Raw genomic sequence first — 11,494 nt, 5'->3', positions numbered from 1 at the left:
GTAAATCAAGATACGAGTTCTCTTGTCACTTTTGGATAAATAATGAGCTGCCGATATGGCTTTTAACGAAATATCACAAAAAATAATCCTTTTAACTTAATTGTCGTATTTGTAACTTGCACCAAGATCCTTCCAAGGGGAGTTTTTTTTGTTAGACCAAGAATGCAGATCAGGCTTCATTACATTTTGTGGATGACACACTTGGGATCATATTTCTGGGGAATTGCTCAACATCAGACCATGTATAACCATCCAACCACCACTGCAAGGGTTATTTTTCACTAATGAAGACTTAGTCAATATTATTAAAACATTTTGTAGTCAATCTTTTTTATATTATGTTGAACCAAAATATATATTTCTTTAAAATGCAGCTTCCTTGATCCTGCTGTGTACCTGGCCCTGGTACTTTCTTTCTTTACTGTTTTCCCACTATGTTACACACAAATTTATGTTTACTTATCTTGTACCTGTAAAGTTCTGAACAAATCTTGCAATTTCGATATATGTATTTTTCAGCAATACTGCTGACCTGTGATCATAACAAACCAATGTCTGCATTCGGCAGTTTGCGATGTTGCCATCGTCACTGAAATCATCCCCACCCATCAGTCTATATCTGTTTTACATGAAAACATGTGAAGAAGGCAAGACAAGTAGTTCACGAAACCAGTCCACATTTCCCTGTTATTTTTCTATTTCCACTAGAGGGTGTCATATAATCACGAATACAAGTTGAAACTGATCTTTTCATTCAGTTGATCCTATTAAATGGACACAATTGAGCCGATTAATTCAATGCAACTGTAGAATCAGCATTGAGAGTAAACACAATATTACAAGCCAGTGTGATGACTGGGTGAAAGAGAGTCGGTGAATCTGCAGATAAACATTCTTGCTTCCCTGTGGACAGGAATAACAGAAACCCCCCAAAGGAAAACAGACATATCAGACATGACTTGTGGGTGAGAGGCTGTTGGGGAATAAAATCAGACACGAACCAGGCTCCCCGCGGCTGGTTTTCCTTTTTCATCCTCTCACCCCAAATTATTTTGAACGCTTCTTAAATAGCCAGATGGAGAAGGAACAGCTTAAATCAACATGGCGTGAACCACTGGGGAGACGAGCACAAAGGGTTTGAGGTGGAGAAACACACACCGCTGAACCTCCATGTCCCCCCACGCTGTGCGACATCATTTATCCACATTCTGGGACAGATTCCTCCACTAAACCTGCGTTTGTATTCTCTATTCTCAGGTCTGTGTATGAGAAGTGTCTCTGTCCTCTTTCTTACTTTCTGCATATCTACATCTATTAGAAACAAACCATTTGTCCGCAGCTGAAAATAGCTCCGATGTTTTACCACAGGAGACATGATCTTAAGTTTAACTTGCCCTGAGTTTATTGTAGTTGTGTGCTGCCTGTGATCTGTTTTTAATTGTGTGAGATCTTTGTCTGTTTGGCTCTTTGGATTAGTAGAGGATATTTTCTCTTTACTAGCTTTGCAAACCTGGGGGAGGGCAGTTTATCAGATTCTTCCTGACAGATCCTCTCAGGCTTGGTTTGAATGGGTGGGGAGTTACTGATCAGACTTCTTCAAATCTATCCAATTATCTTGTCTGGGGCTTTGACTGGGCCGCTCCAGAGACTTGACCCCAAACTACTCCACTCTTAGCTGGACGCTCGGGGTCACCGTTGTGCTGAAAGGTGAACCGTCCCCACAGTCCCCGGTCACGTGGCCTCTGGTCCAGGTTTTCTTGTAGGAATTTCCTGCTTTCGGAGAACCACATAGGGGGGGGGGGGGGGGGGGATCTGCAACACATTACATTGTGAAGGGGCCTGAATACTTCCTGAAGCCATGTATTTCACAAAAGGTTTCTACAATGAGTAAAGAATGCATTTTGAAATCAGACTGAATCTGCAGGATGCATCATTGTAGTGTCAATTATCAATTTCAGTTTATTAACTTTTGAATTGTGAGTTTAATTGTCAGTGAAAAGCTGGGTCTGATATTTAGGTTGTGTCTATTTTTAAAGGCTACTGACTTTACAAGCTGTAAAGAATTTTGCTGTAATCTGCATTTTACATTCAGGTTCTCTCTTATTTCATGATCTTACTGTATGTAAACATTGCTTTGCTTGTTTTCTGAATTTGGTGGCGGTGCGTGTGTGACGCTGCAGCAGGGAAGCTCAGTCGGACTTGTACATTTGTGTTGCAATGTTTTCATTCGATTGTACGCTCATGTGCTTATGCTCCTCTTGTGCTGCTGCCCTGAGACCACCACAGGTGAATCCACCAGGAGCCTCCTCACTCGGAGCTGGGAGAAAACAAAGCTGAAACAACATCCTTATTATGTTTCAGCAGGGGTGAAGCTCAGAATAGCAGCCTGACCTGCAGCAGAGAGAAGGTCTGCAGTGTCCCGGGTCATATGCAGAGACAGAGGTAGATCCATGTAGACAGTATGAACAGAAAGATGTAATGTTTTCATGCATTTTTCCCAGTTGAAGACTAAAGCACTCATTTAAAAACTGGAAGTGAAAAAAAAGCAAAGTCCAATCTGTTTTCAAGTCTTTTCTTTTGAGTTTCTTTAAAGGGCCGGTGTGTAATAATTTGGGGACCTGTCAGTCAAAAAAAAAATGATATTAGTTTAGAATCACCTGAATCTAAGAATTGTCATGTTTTGATGTACTTCGACTGAGACTGTGTTATCCACTGAGTAGGACCTATTCAATGCAGGCTGCCATGTTGCACCCCCATATTTCTACAGTAGCCCAGAATGGACAAACATTACTACGTCACCTGAAGCTCACACAAATGGAATAGGAGAGTGAGGTGAGATGTTTCCACTTACTTCTGTAATGCAGCTTCACCACTAGATGTCACTAAATCCCACACACTGAACCTTTGAAGAATTCTCCACTGGTTTTGCATTATAATCCTATAACACTGTCAGAATCAAAAGATACACATGAAACACAACACATTTTGAAGTTACAGACCCAGAGATGTTGCCTGTTATATTAAATCTCACACAACACCCACTTCACCCCGAATGCACCTTTGTCAGAAATTAAGGTGTGTTATGCACAGGCTACTGTCTATAACCTCGAGTGGAGATGAGAAGCAGATTACAGAAATATGGCAAGCTCACACCTTTCAATCCCACAAGAAGATTTCTTTCATCTTCAAACACATTGACTGATACAATCTGTGGCTCTTTTATGGATCTAATTATGGAGAAGGTGAGTACTTTGAATGTGAGAAATTTCAAGAATTTATGAGTATGTTATTGTCACACCTAAAGCAGATTTAATATCAGGGTTTCAAAAGAATTTGGGCAAAACCATAAACAGCTAGGATGACAAGTAACAACAGGGCAACATGGACGAGGAGGCAAATCTTTCATTCCTTATTTCCTTCCCTTCTGGTTGCAGTCTACTGTTGGTTTGATGAGCTCTTTTGTAAGAACAGGTTTGTCACAATCGTATCTGCAGAACATCGTGACGCAAACCGAGTCTCTAAAACATTTCACCCAGACAGATGGAAAGAGAACAAAGATCAGATCGGATTCAGGCTGAGTCTGCACGTTCCAAGACCTCATCAGGGAGAGAAACAAGTGGAGAGTCAACCAACATTAGATTGTTTGAATAATGACATAGTTTGATAATATATAAAATGTATGAAGCACCTTTCAAAACACAGTTAAATGGTGCTTTGCAAGTTAGAAATGAAAAATTCAAGTCAAACAACAGGAAAAGGTTAAAAAGCATATTGAAGAACACACAGCATTAGAAATAAAAGGTTAAATGATCAATTCAAAAGAGGAGTCTCTCCTGATTGTTCTAACTGTAAAGGCCCGCTCTCCTCTGGTCCTCAGCCTGGTGCAAGTCCAGAATTGGCTTTAAAAGTCAGCAACACAATCCTAAAATCTTAAAAGTTTGATGATGCAAATTAAGAGAACACAAAATTGGAGTAACACACTCTCTTTTAGCAGATTTGTTGAGAAGTCTGGCCGTGTTTGGGACGAGGCGTCATTTTTAACTGTTGGCTCAGACAGCTGAGGAGGGAAATGCAATAATCCAAACGGGGGGTCGTGAAGGTGTGCATTTTGTAGTTTATCAGGGTGCACAATAATTTAACTTATTTTATCAGGGGGGTCAACAGGGATCTGAATCAACATTATCGAAGGACTTGGTTAGTTCTTTGTGTGCAGCTTTTTCTCTCCGCTGCCAATCAGACTGTTTCTCCTGAAACATTTGTAATGCAACAGTTATGAAATCTCTTCTTTCTCCCGAGTGAGGACATGAGTGAGTTGAGAAAGTCTGGTCAGACTGTTACTGCTGACTGCTGCACACACAGTGACCTGAGCCTCCATTTTACACCAGCATGACCATCTGTCTTCATGAACCGAACATAGGACTCATTCATGCTTCTGCTCTGCTGCATTCCACTCATAACATACAGATAAACCATGACCACATGTGGGCACTGCATAAGTGCTTACGTAATGTTAATGCATGACATTTTTGCTTTCAGTGAGAAAAGAAAAAACCTGTGGAACACTGGGCTGAACAGAAACAGCAACTGGACACTGTCTTTTTTATGTGTGTGTGCATCAAGACATATTGCAAAGGTGATAAATTAAAGGAAAAAACTAAAGGATGTGTTTGAGTAAGTTATTTGGCCGCCACGTTCCACCAGAACAAGTCTCACAACTCCACTGGAGGAATGAACAGACCAGAATTCTTCCAGAAGATATTCCCTCATTTCAGATTTGGTTGATGGTGGAGGGTGTTGAAATCTCACATATAGGTATTCAACTGGAGTGAGATCTGGTGATTATGAATACCCATCAAACCCCTAGATGGGGGCATTGCCATCCTGGAAAACACCAGTCTCCTCACGATAGAAATGTTTCATCATTGGATAAACGACTCCGAACAACTTTGAAGTGATTAACATTAACTCGTCTTTCTAAAAGGACAAGAGGACCCAAAACCCAATCTCTACCAACAGAGTGTGAAGGTGTGAGAGAGCGTGAGTCACTCACACACGGCAAGTAGTTGTTGTGTCTTGCGGCACGTGGAATGGGGAGACTGGGATTAAACCGCTGACCTTCTGGTTAGTGGCCAACCCGCTCTTTATCCTGATCCACAGCCGCCCCGTGTGAATATATAACAGTGGTCAGGGGCAAAAGACTCAGAATTCACACACACACATTCAGACTAAACATCTGAATTAGCAGAGATAACCAAAATCAGGCAAAAGGCAAAAATAACTCAGAGGATCTAAGTTCATACATAAGGGCTGCTGAACTTAAAGGTGTCAAGACAAACTTACAAAACTAAGATAAACCTGCAGACTGAATACTTAAAGAGGAGGGGAGACATTGAGACACTGGTGTGACACATAAGAACAGGAGGATCAGGAAATAAGACAAGATGTGAGAATCAAAATAAAACAGGCAACCAGGCAACACATAGAATAAAAAAGTAACTTAACTACAGCAAAAATGTGACGAATGCATCTGTAGGTGAGGGACAAGAATTTAGAGCCGGGTTTGAGTCTGGTTTGAGTCTGGTTTGAGTCTGGTCTGAGTCTGGTTTGACCAGTTCGAGTGAGGCTTCAGTTGCCTGCAGGCAAAAAGTTGGAGTAGAAAAGAGGAAGAAGAGGAACACCCAATTAGCTTTTTTAATTTACCTGCATTCAAATGTAGATAGCCGTTAATAGGGATAAGCCAAAATGTCCCCTGGACCCAAAGCAGGGGCGGCTCCTGGCATAGGCGGTTGCCCAGGGCGCAAAAGTCAGTGAGGGCGCCACAAGAGGCTGAATTATCATGACGTTTATCAATGCAGTAACATCAAACCATCGTCCTCTCACCCCGGGGACACACCGGAGGCAGACGCGACGCAAAGCGCCTCGTAAAGCTGTGCACTTCCTTTTCCTCACAAATGTTAATCAATCGAGGGGGGGGGGGGGGGACCCAAAATATGGACCGTTTCCCCCAGAGGCTTATTCATCATTAGACAACAGCCAATGGAATTTAGAGTCACACCATGCTGCCACCAACAGTCCCATCAAAGTGAAACAGAGCCCGTGGACCTTCCTGTGTATATTTTTGACAGATTGTTGACACAGTCTGATCACCTGCAGCGTTGACACGGTCAGTCACCTGAGGAGGAGAACCTCTTCTGTTCTCCTCACGTATCAAAGTAGTGCACAAGCATCACGGTCATCAAAGCTGTAAATCACAGTTTCAGACCCTATTTACTGATTTTTTGCCACATTCATCTAAATGCAGACGTCACTTCAGCCACTGTTCCTCTTGAAACACCAGCCAATCCAGTTGTTGTGCCTGATGCTGCATCTGTGCCCCGGGAATGAGCACTCTTTCAAAGTCACTGACTGTCTACCTCCTGCCATCTTGATACAAAATCAGAATCAGCTGCTCAGTGTTTGTGCCACAGACTGGATCATTGCTGAATTGTTCCATACATCGTGCCTGTGTGGAAACATCTGCATTCGTCTAGTTTCTCCTCTTATTTATTCAGGTTTTTCTTTCAATCTCACACCCGTCTGAATATGCACGCTGCCATGTGTGCATGTATCTGTAGCTCTGGATGACCTGATTACAGAGCACACACAGCAACAGATGTACGGCCTCCAGCCCATACATTCCTGTGTGTGTGGGGGGGTGTTAATGTACATAAACGTGTGAAAACATAATTGTTGGCCTGAGATCTCATGGAGGAACTAGTCCAACTAGTTGCTGAACATAAACATCCCTCTGCACAAACAATATATATATAGCATATGCACACACACACACAGGCTTATTTAACTGGCAGACAAAAATGTCCTAATGAGCTGCTGCATGTAACAGGCACACGGGTTCGTCATCTGCACTTGGACTTGGTTTTTTTTATGTATCTAAGTGTACGTCTATGTATATGTCAACGTGATATAGGAGAAGGTTGCTGTTTCTGATCTCCTGCTGAACGCATGGGGTCTCACACACACACACACACACACACACACACACACACACACACACACACACACACACACACACACACACACACACACACACACACAAACGGCTCTGCAAAAGAGGAATGACCCACGGGGGGGCAACGGAACTGATTTTATCTCATTTTAACCATTCAAGGCTAGTGCACGTGCAAATAAAGCCAGTTTCTGTGCATGCTGCGTTCTGCTGACCTTGCTGAAAAATTCTTCAAGCTCCTAAATTTTACATTTTGACCTAACTTCTTTTTTGGAGTACTTGTCATGGAAGTGAGGACTGAAAACAATGGACACACAGCAGAAAGGGCACGAGCAAGACACAAGTGTCTGGGGATATAAATACCCACAGGCCTTCTGTAACATGCAAACACACACTCACAAGCTGTTCAATTCATGGACTCAATTAATTTCCTCTTTAAGCTGCCAGCACAAGTGGTTAACACAACCCCTTCATGTCAGCCCTGAACGGAGGGATAAAATACTGCCTTCCTCACAAGTCTTTCTGCGGCGCTTTTATGTCCTCGCTGTGTAGTAGGAGACTCGTAAAAGACTGGATTCCCATAGAGACGCCTTTCTTTCCCTCTGTCATATAAGTCTTTTTGCCCTGTAATGGATTTATGAATGGGCAATTGCAGCAAAAAAACAAGTGTTGTGTCAAATAGATTTCGCAAAGTAAATCTCATGAGAGGTTAAACCAGCTGCTTTCAGACATGCACTGATCTCCGGAGATTCTCTGCACGTTCTCCTGAGGCGGTGCATGGGTGAACGAAGATGTCTGCGTGAGAGCCTCCGGATTATCTGCAGACTTTCCCCAACTGGCCCCCTAGAATAAGTCAGCAGAATCTGATGTTGGTGCAAAGTAAGTGGGTTCAATGCGAGTGAGTGGGGGGGCTGATGATGCCTCTAACCTACAACAGATGCAAAAAAAATGAAGAAAAAAACCCTAAAAACCAAACAAATGTCTCTGGGTGAAAAAGTGGAGCCACACACACGTGGAAGACACAGACAAAGATGTCAGAAGAGTTTGTGGTGATAAGAGCTGACACCGGTGTCAATGTGCTGTAAACAGAATCATGTGATCTCTGCTTTAATACATCACCTCCAGCCTCATCCTGCTGCACCCGGCTGCTCCACCTTGGAGGATTTGTTGCTGTTGTGAAGGCAGAGAATCTCTCACTGCATTGTGCATGTTTGAAAGGCAAACTGCGGGTTAAGTGCGGAGAGTCGGGTCCAGACTTTATCCGCAGGTCATGTGTGACGACACCAGTCGGCTTCAAGGTTCCTGGAAAATTTGGATGTGTTTGGATTGAGCGAGGGGACAAACATCCAGATAACGGAGGAAAACACTATGATTTGTGTCAATGAAGTGATGGAAAACAACGAGAGGAAGACCTTGCATATAGGCAGCATGTTTGCAAGAACTACTAAGAGAGAATTACCAAAGGAGCAACTCCAGATCAAGTTTGGTTAAATTTTCAAAGTCCACAGGAAACAGCTAGTAAACAGAAGGATCAGTCATCACATCTCCAGTCTCCTGGCTGTGGATCAAACATCTCCTTCAGAGCAGAAGCTGCACACATGCTGTGGCACAAGGGGCCCTCCGCGATTCACTCACCAAGATTTATTTATGTTACATGTTGCTAATGAACCAAATTCTCCTTTTCCGGTTTTCATAGAATCAGCCCTCTCGGTGAGTCATCAGAATGAACATTTTTATTGAGGATTTCATCATGTCGGGGGGCGTGCGAGTGTGTGTTTGCACGGCTGTTCAAACACGTTTGTTAAAGTCTACATTTCACTTTCTTGGATTTGTTTATGCACCGCTGACTGTGATGTTGCCACAAGTGGGAGTGACAGAGTCTGGGTGGTTTACAGTGGTTTGCTCTTTTAAATCCCGTAAACACGTCTAAATCCCTGGAGGAAAGTGAAGCAGATACCAGTGTATTTATCGCTAATTCAAATATTTGCAATTAGTTCCCAGATACCCCCGTGCAGAGCTCAAACCCCCAGTGGACCGGGGACACAGCCTGTGTGGCTCAGCACAGGTTACAGCCCAACGTAATCTGTCAGAGGTGCAAACACAGGAATGTGAATCTTCTAGATTTGCAGAGCTCCTGCGGAAGAAAGCAGCGACAGGAAAGTGAAGGAATTCCTCCACCGCAGGAAATCTCCTCTCTCTCTGCAGTGATCTTTTCATTTCCTCAGGAGGGATCGTGGTCTGAGCCAAACCAGTTTGGAGCAGAGAGGCGCACGATGACATCTAACTGGGATACATCAGATCTGTGGTCAGACATAAACACCAGTTGCTGCATTTCCTCTGTCCATTTTCAAACTGCACTTTCTCTCTGTCTTCTTCTAACAGCTCATCTTCCATGAAGCCAAACATCTTTCTGCCGCCTGGGTGTGTCACATACACAATGCGAAATAGTCGAGCTCAAACATTTCTGCCTTGTCGCTTATCACCGCGTCTCCCTCGGGGTCGAGCACAGTAACTGCAGAGATGGAGACTCTGATCACAGGGAGAGGGATGGGGCGTCGGCCTCCTGTCTAATGGCTGGGTTGGGCCTTCTGCTGCGACCATAAGCATCACCTTCCCAACGATCCCTGGCACACACACACCTAAACACATACTCAGATATTTGAGATGAAAAGAAACAAAAGTCTGTATTTAGAAAAACAAATATAGAGCTCAATCATGCAGAGAGTGAGAGTCTTTAATGAAGTGAAATGAAGAAGTTACTTCTAATTTATCATTTTATTTATCTAATTTTTTTTAAATAAAAATTTGGTCTGAGGCTCCTGAGGCGATGGGCCTTTTTTAACAATAATAATTTAAAAAAATCATGAGTAACATTCTAATGCCACTGTGAACAAATTGTAATAATATTAAGTCTTTAGTGTTTCAGAAAAGTTCAAATTAAAACCATTTAAATTTTACAAAATAGATTTCTATATCTGCCGTTGATGATATTGGTACTTTTTACACACTAACCCAAAGCCCTAAATGTAAACAAGTATATTCTGGTTCAGGAGTAAGATCTCTGTGGGAATGGTTGATCTTATATTAAGATAAGATAAGGAGAGATAAGATAATCCTTTATTAGTCTCACTATGGGGAAATTTTCCATTATTATTATTGTGTTATAGTTTTTTTCCCCCTCTAAACGTCAAGAAGCCAATTTCAACAGAAAGCACATATTAGATGACAGTTTACTCTATTGCTGGATGTATATCACATTTTAAAAACAGGGAAACCATATCCTTTAAAATCAAACTCCAAGCTGTGAGTGGTGCTGAGATCAGAGACAAAAATAATATGGTTTCTGCTGAGATACACAGATTAATCCGTAGCCTCCCAACATGGTGACGATAGCTCTAACCTCTGGTGTTGGTCTCTGTGACAGGTTCATTTTTACAGATGGGGGTCGTCAGGCCCAAACTAGACCCATGTATTTTTGTAACTGGGCCTGGGTCCTTCCCTGGACAGATAACAGAGACGTCCACATGTCTTGGATTTCTCAGGAGTTTTAGAGCTTCCTGACTGACCCCAAATGCCACCACAGGGTTTAACCCGCACCATGAAGAATGCTCTTTGTGTTTACACATCTTGCTTTTATCGTACATTACACATCACATGGGAGCAAGGAATGTGTTTTTTTATTTATTTTTCATGATTTAAGGCGTGGGACCAGTCACTGATCAACTCCTTTCAGAACATATAATCGATAAAATCTTCCCAAACCATTTATTATACAAACTCAACAGGATCAGCATGTACATTGTTTTTTTTTGCATTTCTAATTTATTTTTGCTTAAATTAAAAACACTTTGTATAGGGTGTTAGGAACAGTTCGAGACATGAAGCCTTTTTTGTTACTGCAAATTAAAGAGGGATGTGAAATTATTCTTTTAAATGTGTCTTTTATATTTTTTTTATAATTTTGACTCTGGGATGTGAAAGAAGGCTGAAGAAATGTTATGGCTCTGAGGTGGAAAACTAACACCTCCGTCCAGCATGTGATCACAAAACACTATTAAATGAATATAACCGTTTGTTATTGGCTCAGAATTAAAGATAAAAAATCGGATTACTAAAATATTTCCCCTCAATATAAAGTCCAACTGCATTGTTCTTTGTACTTTAGGTCATGGAAAAACAAATCAGATTAACTTTCAAACACAAAAGGCCTTCAAGTTCGAAGTGTGGAGTAACTCTCCTGTTTAGCTAATTTTAATGAATATGTAAATATATAGCAGCTAATAATAATAGCACCGCAGTTTAAGTGCAGGGGGCTGAGGTGTTCTCCCCCGTGAAGAAGCTTGTGAATGATTTAACCTCACTGATTCAGAGCTCGGACGAAGTTGGAACCCCGCCCCACCTCTCGGACCCAGCCAATCAGGTTTGGATATTCAAATGAGCCGACCATAAAGATGACTTGGAGCTGCATGTGTGACAGAACATAAGAAA

The sequence above is a fragment of the Limanda limanda genome, chromosome 9 (genome assembly GCF_963576545.1).
Source record: "Limanda limanda chromosome 9, fLimLim1.1, whole genome shotgun sequence".
Classification (NCBI taxonomy): Eukaryota; Metazoa; Chordata; class Actinopteri; order Pleuronectiformes; family Pleuronectidae; genus Limanda; species Limanda limanda.
This window is presented reverse-complemented; position numbering follows the sequence as displayed.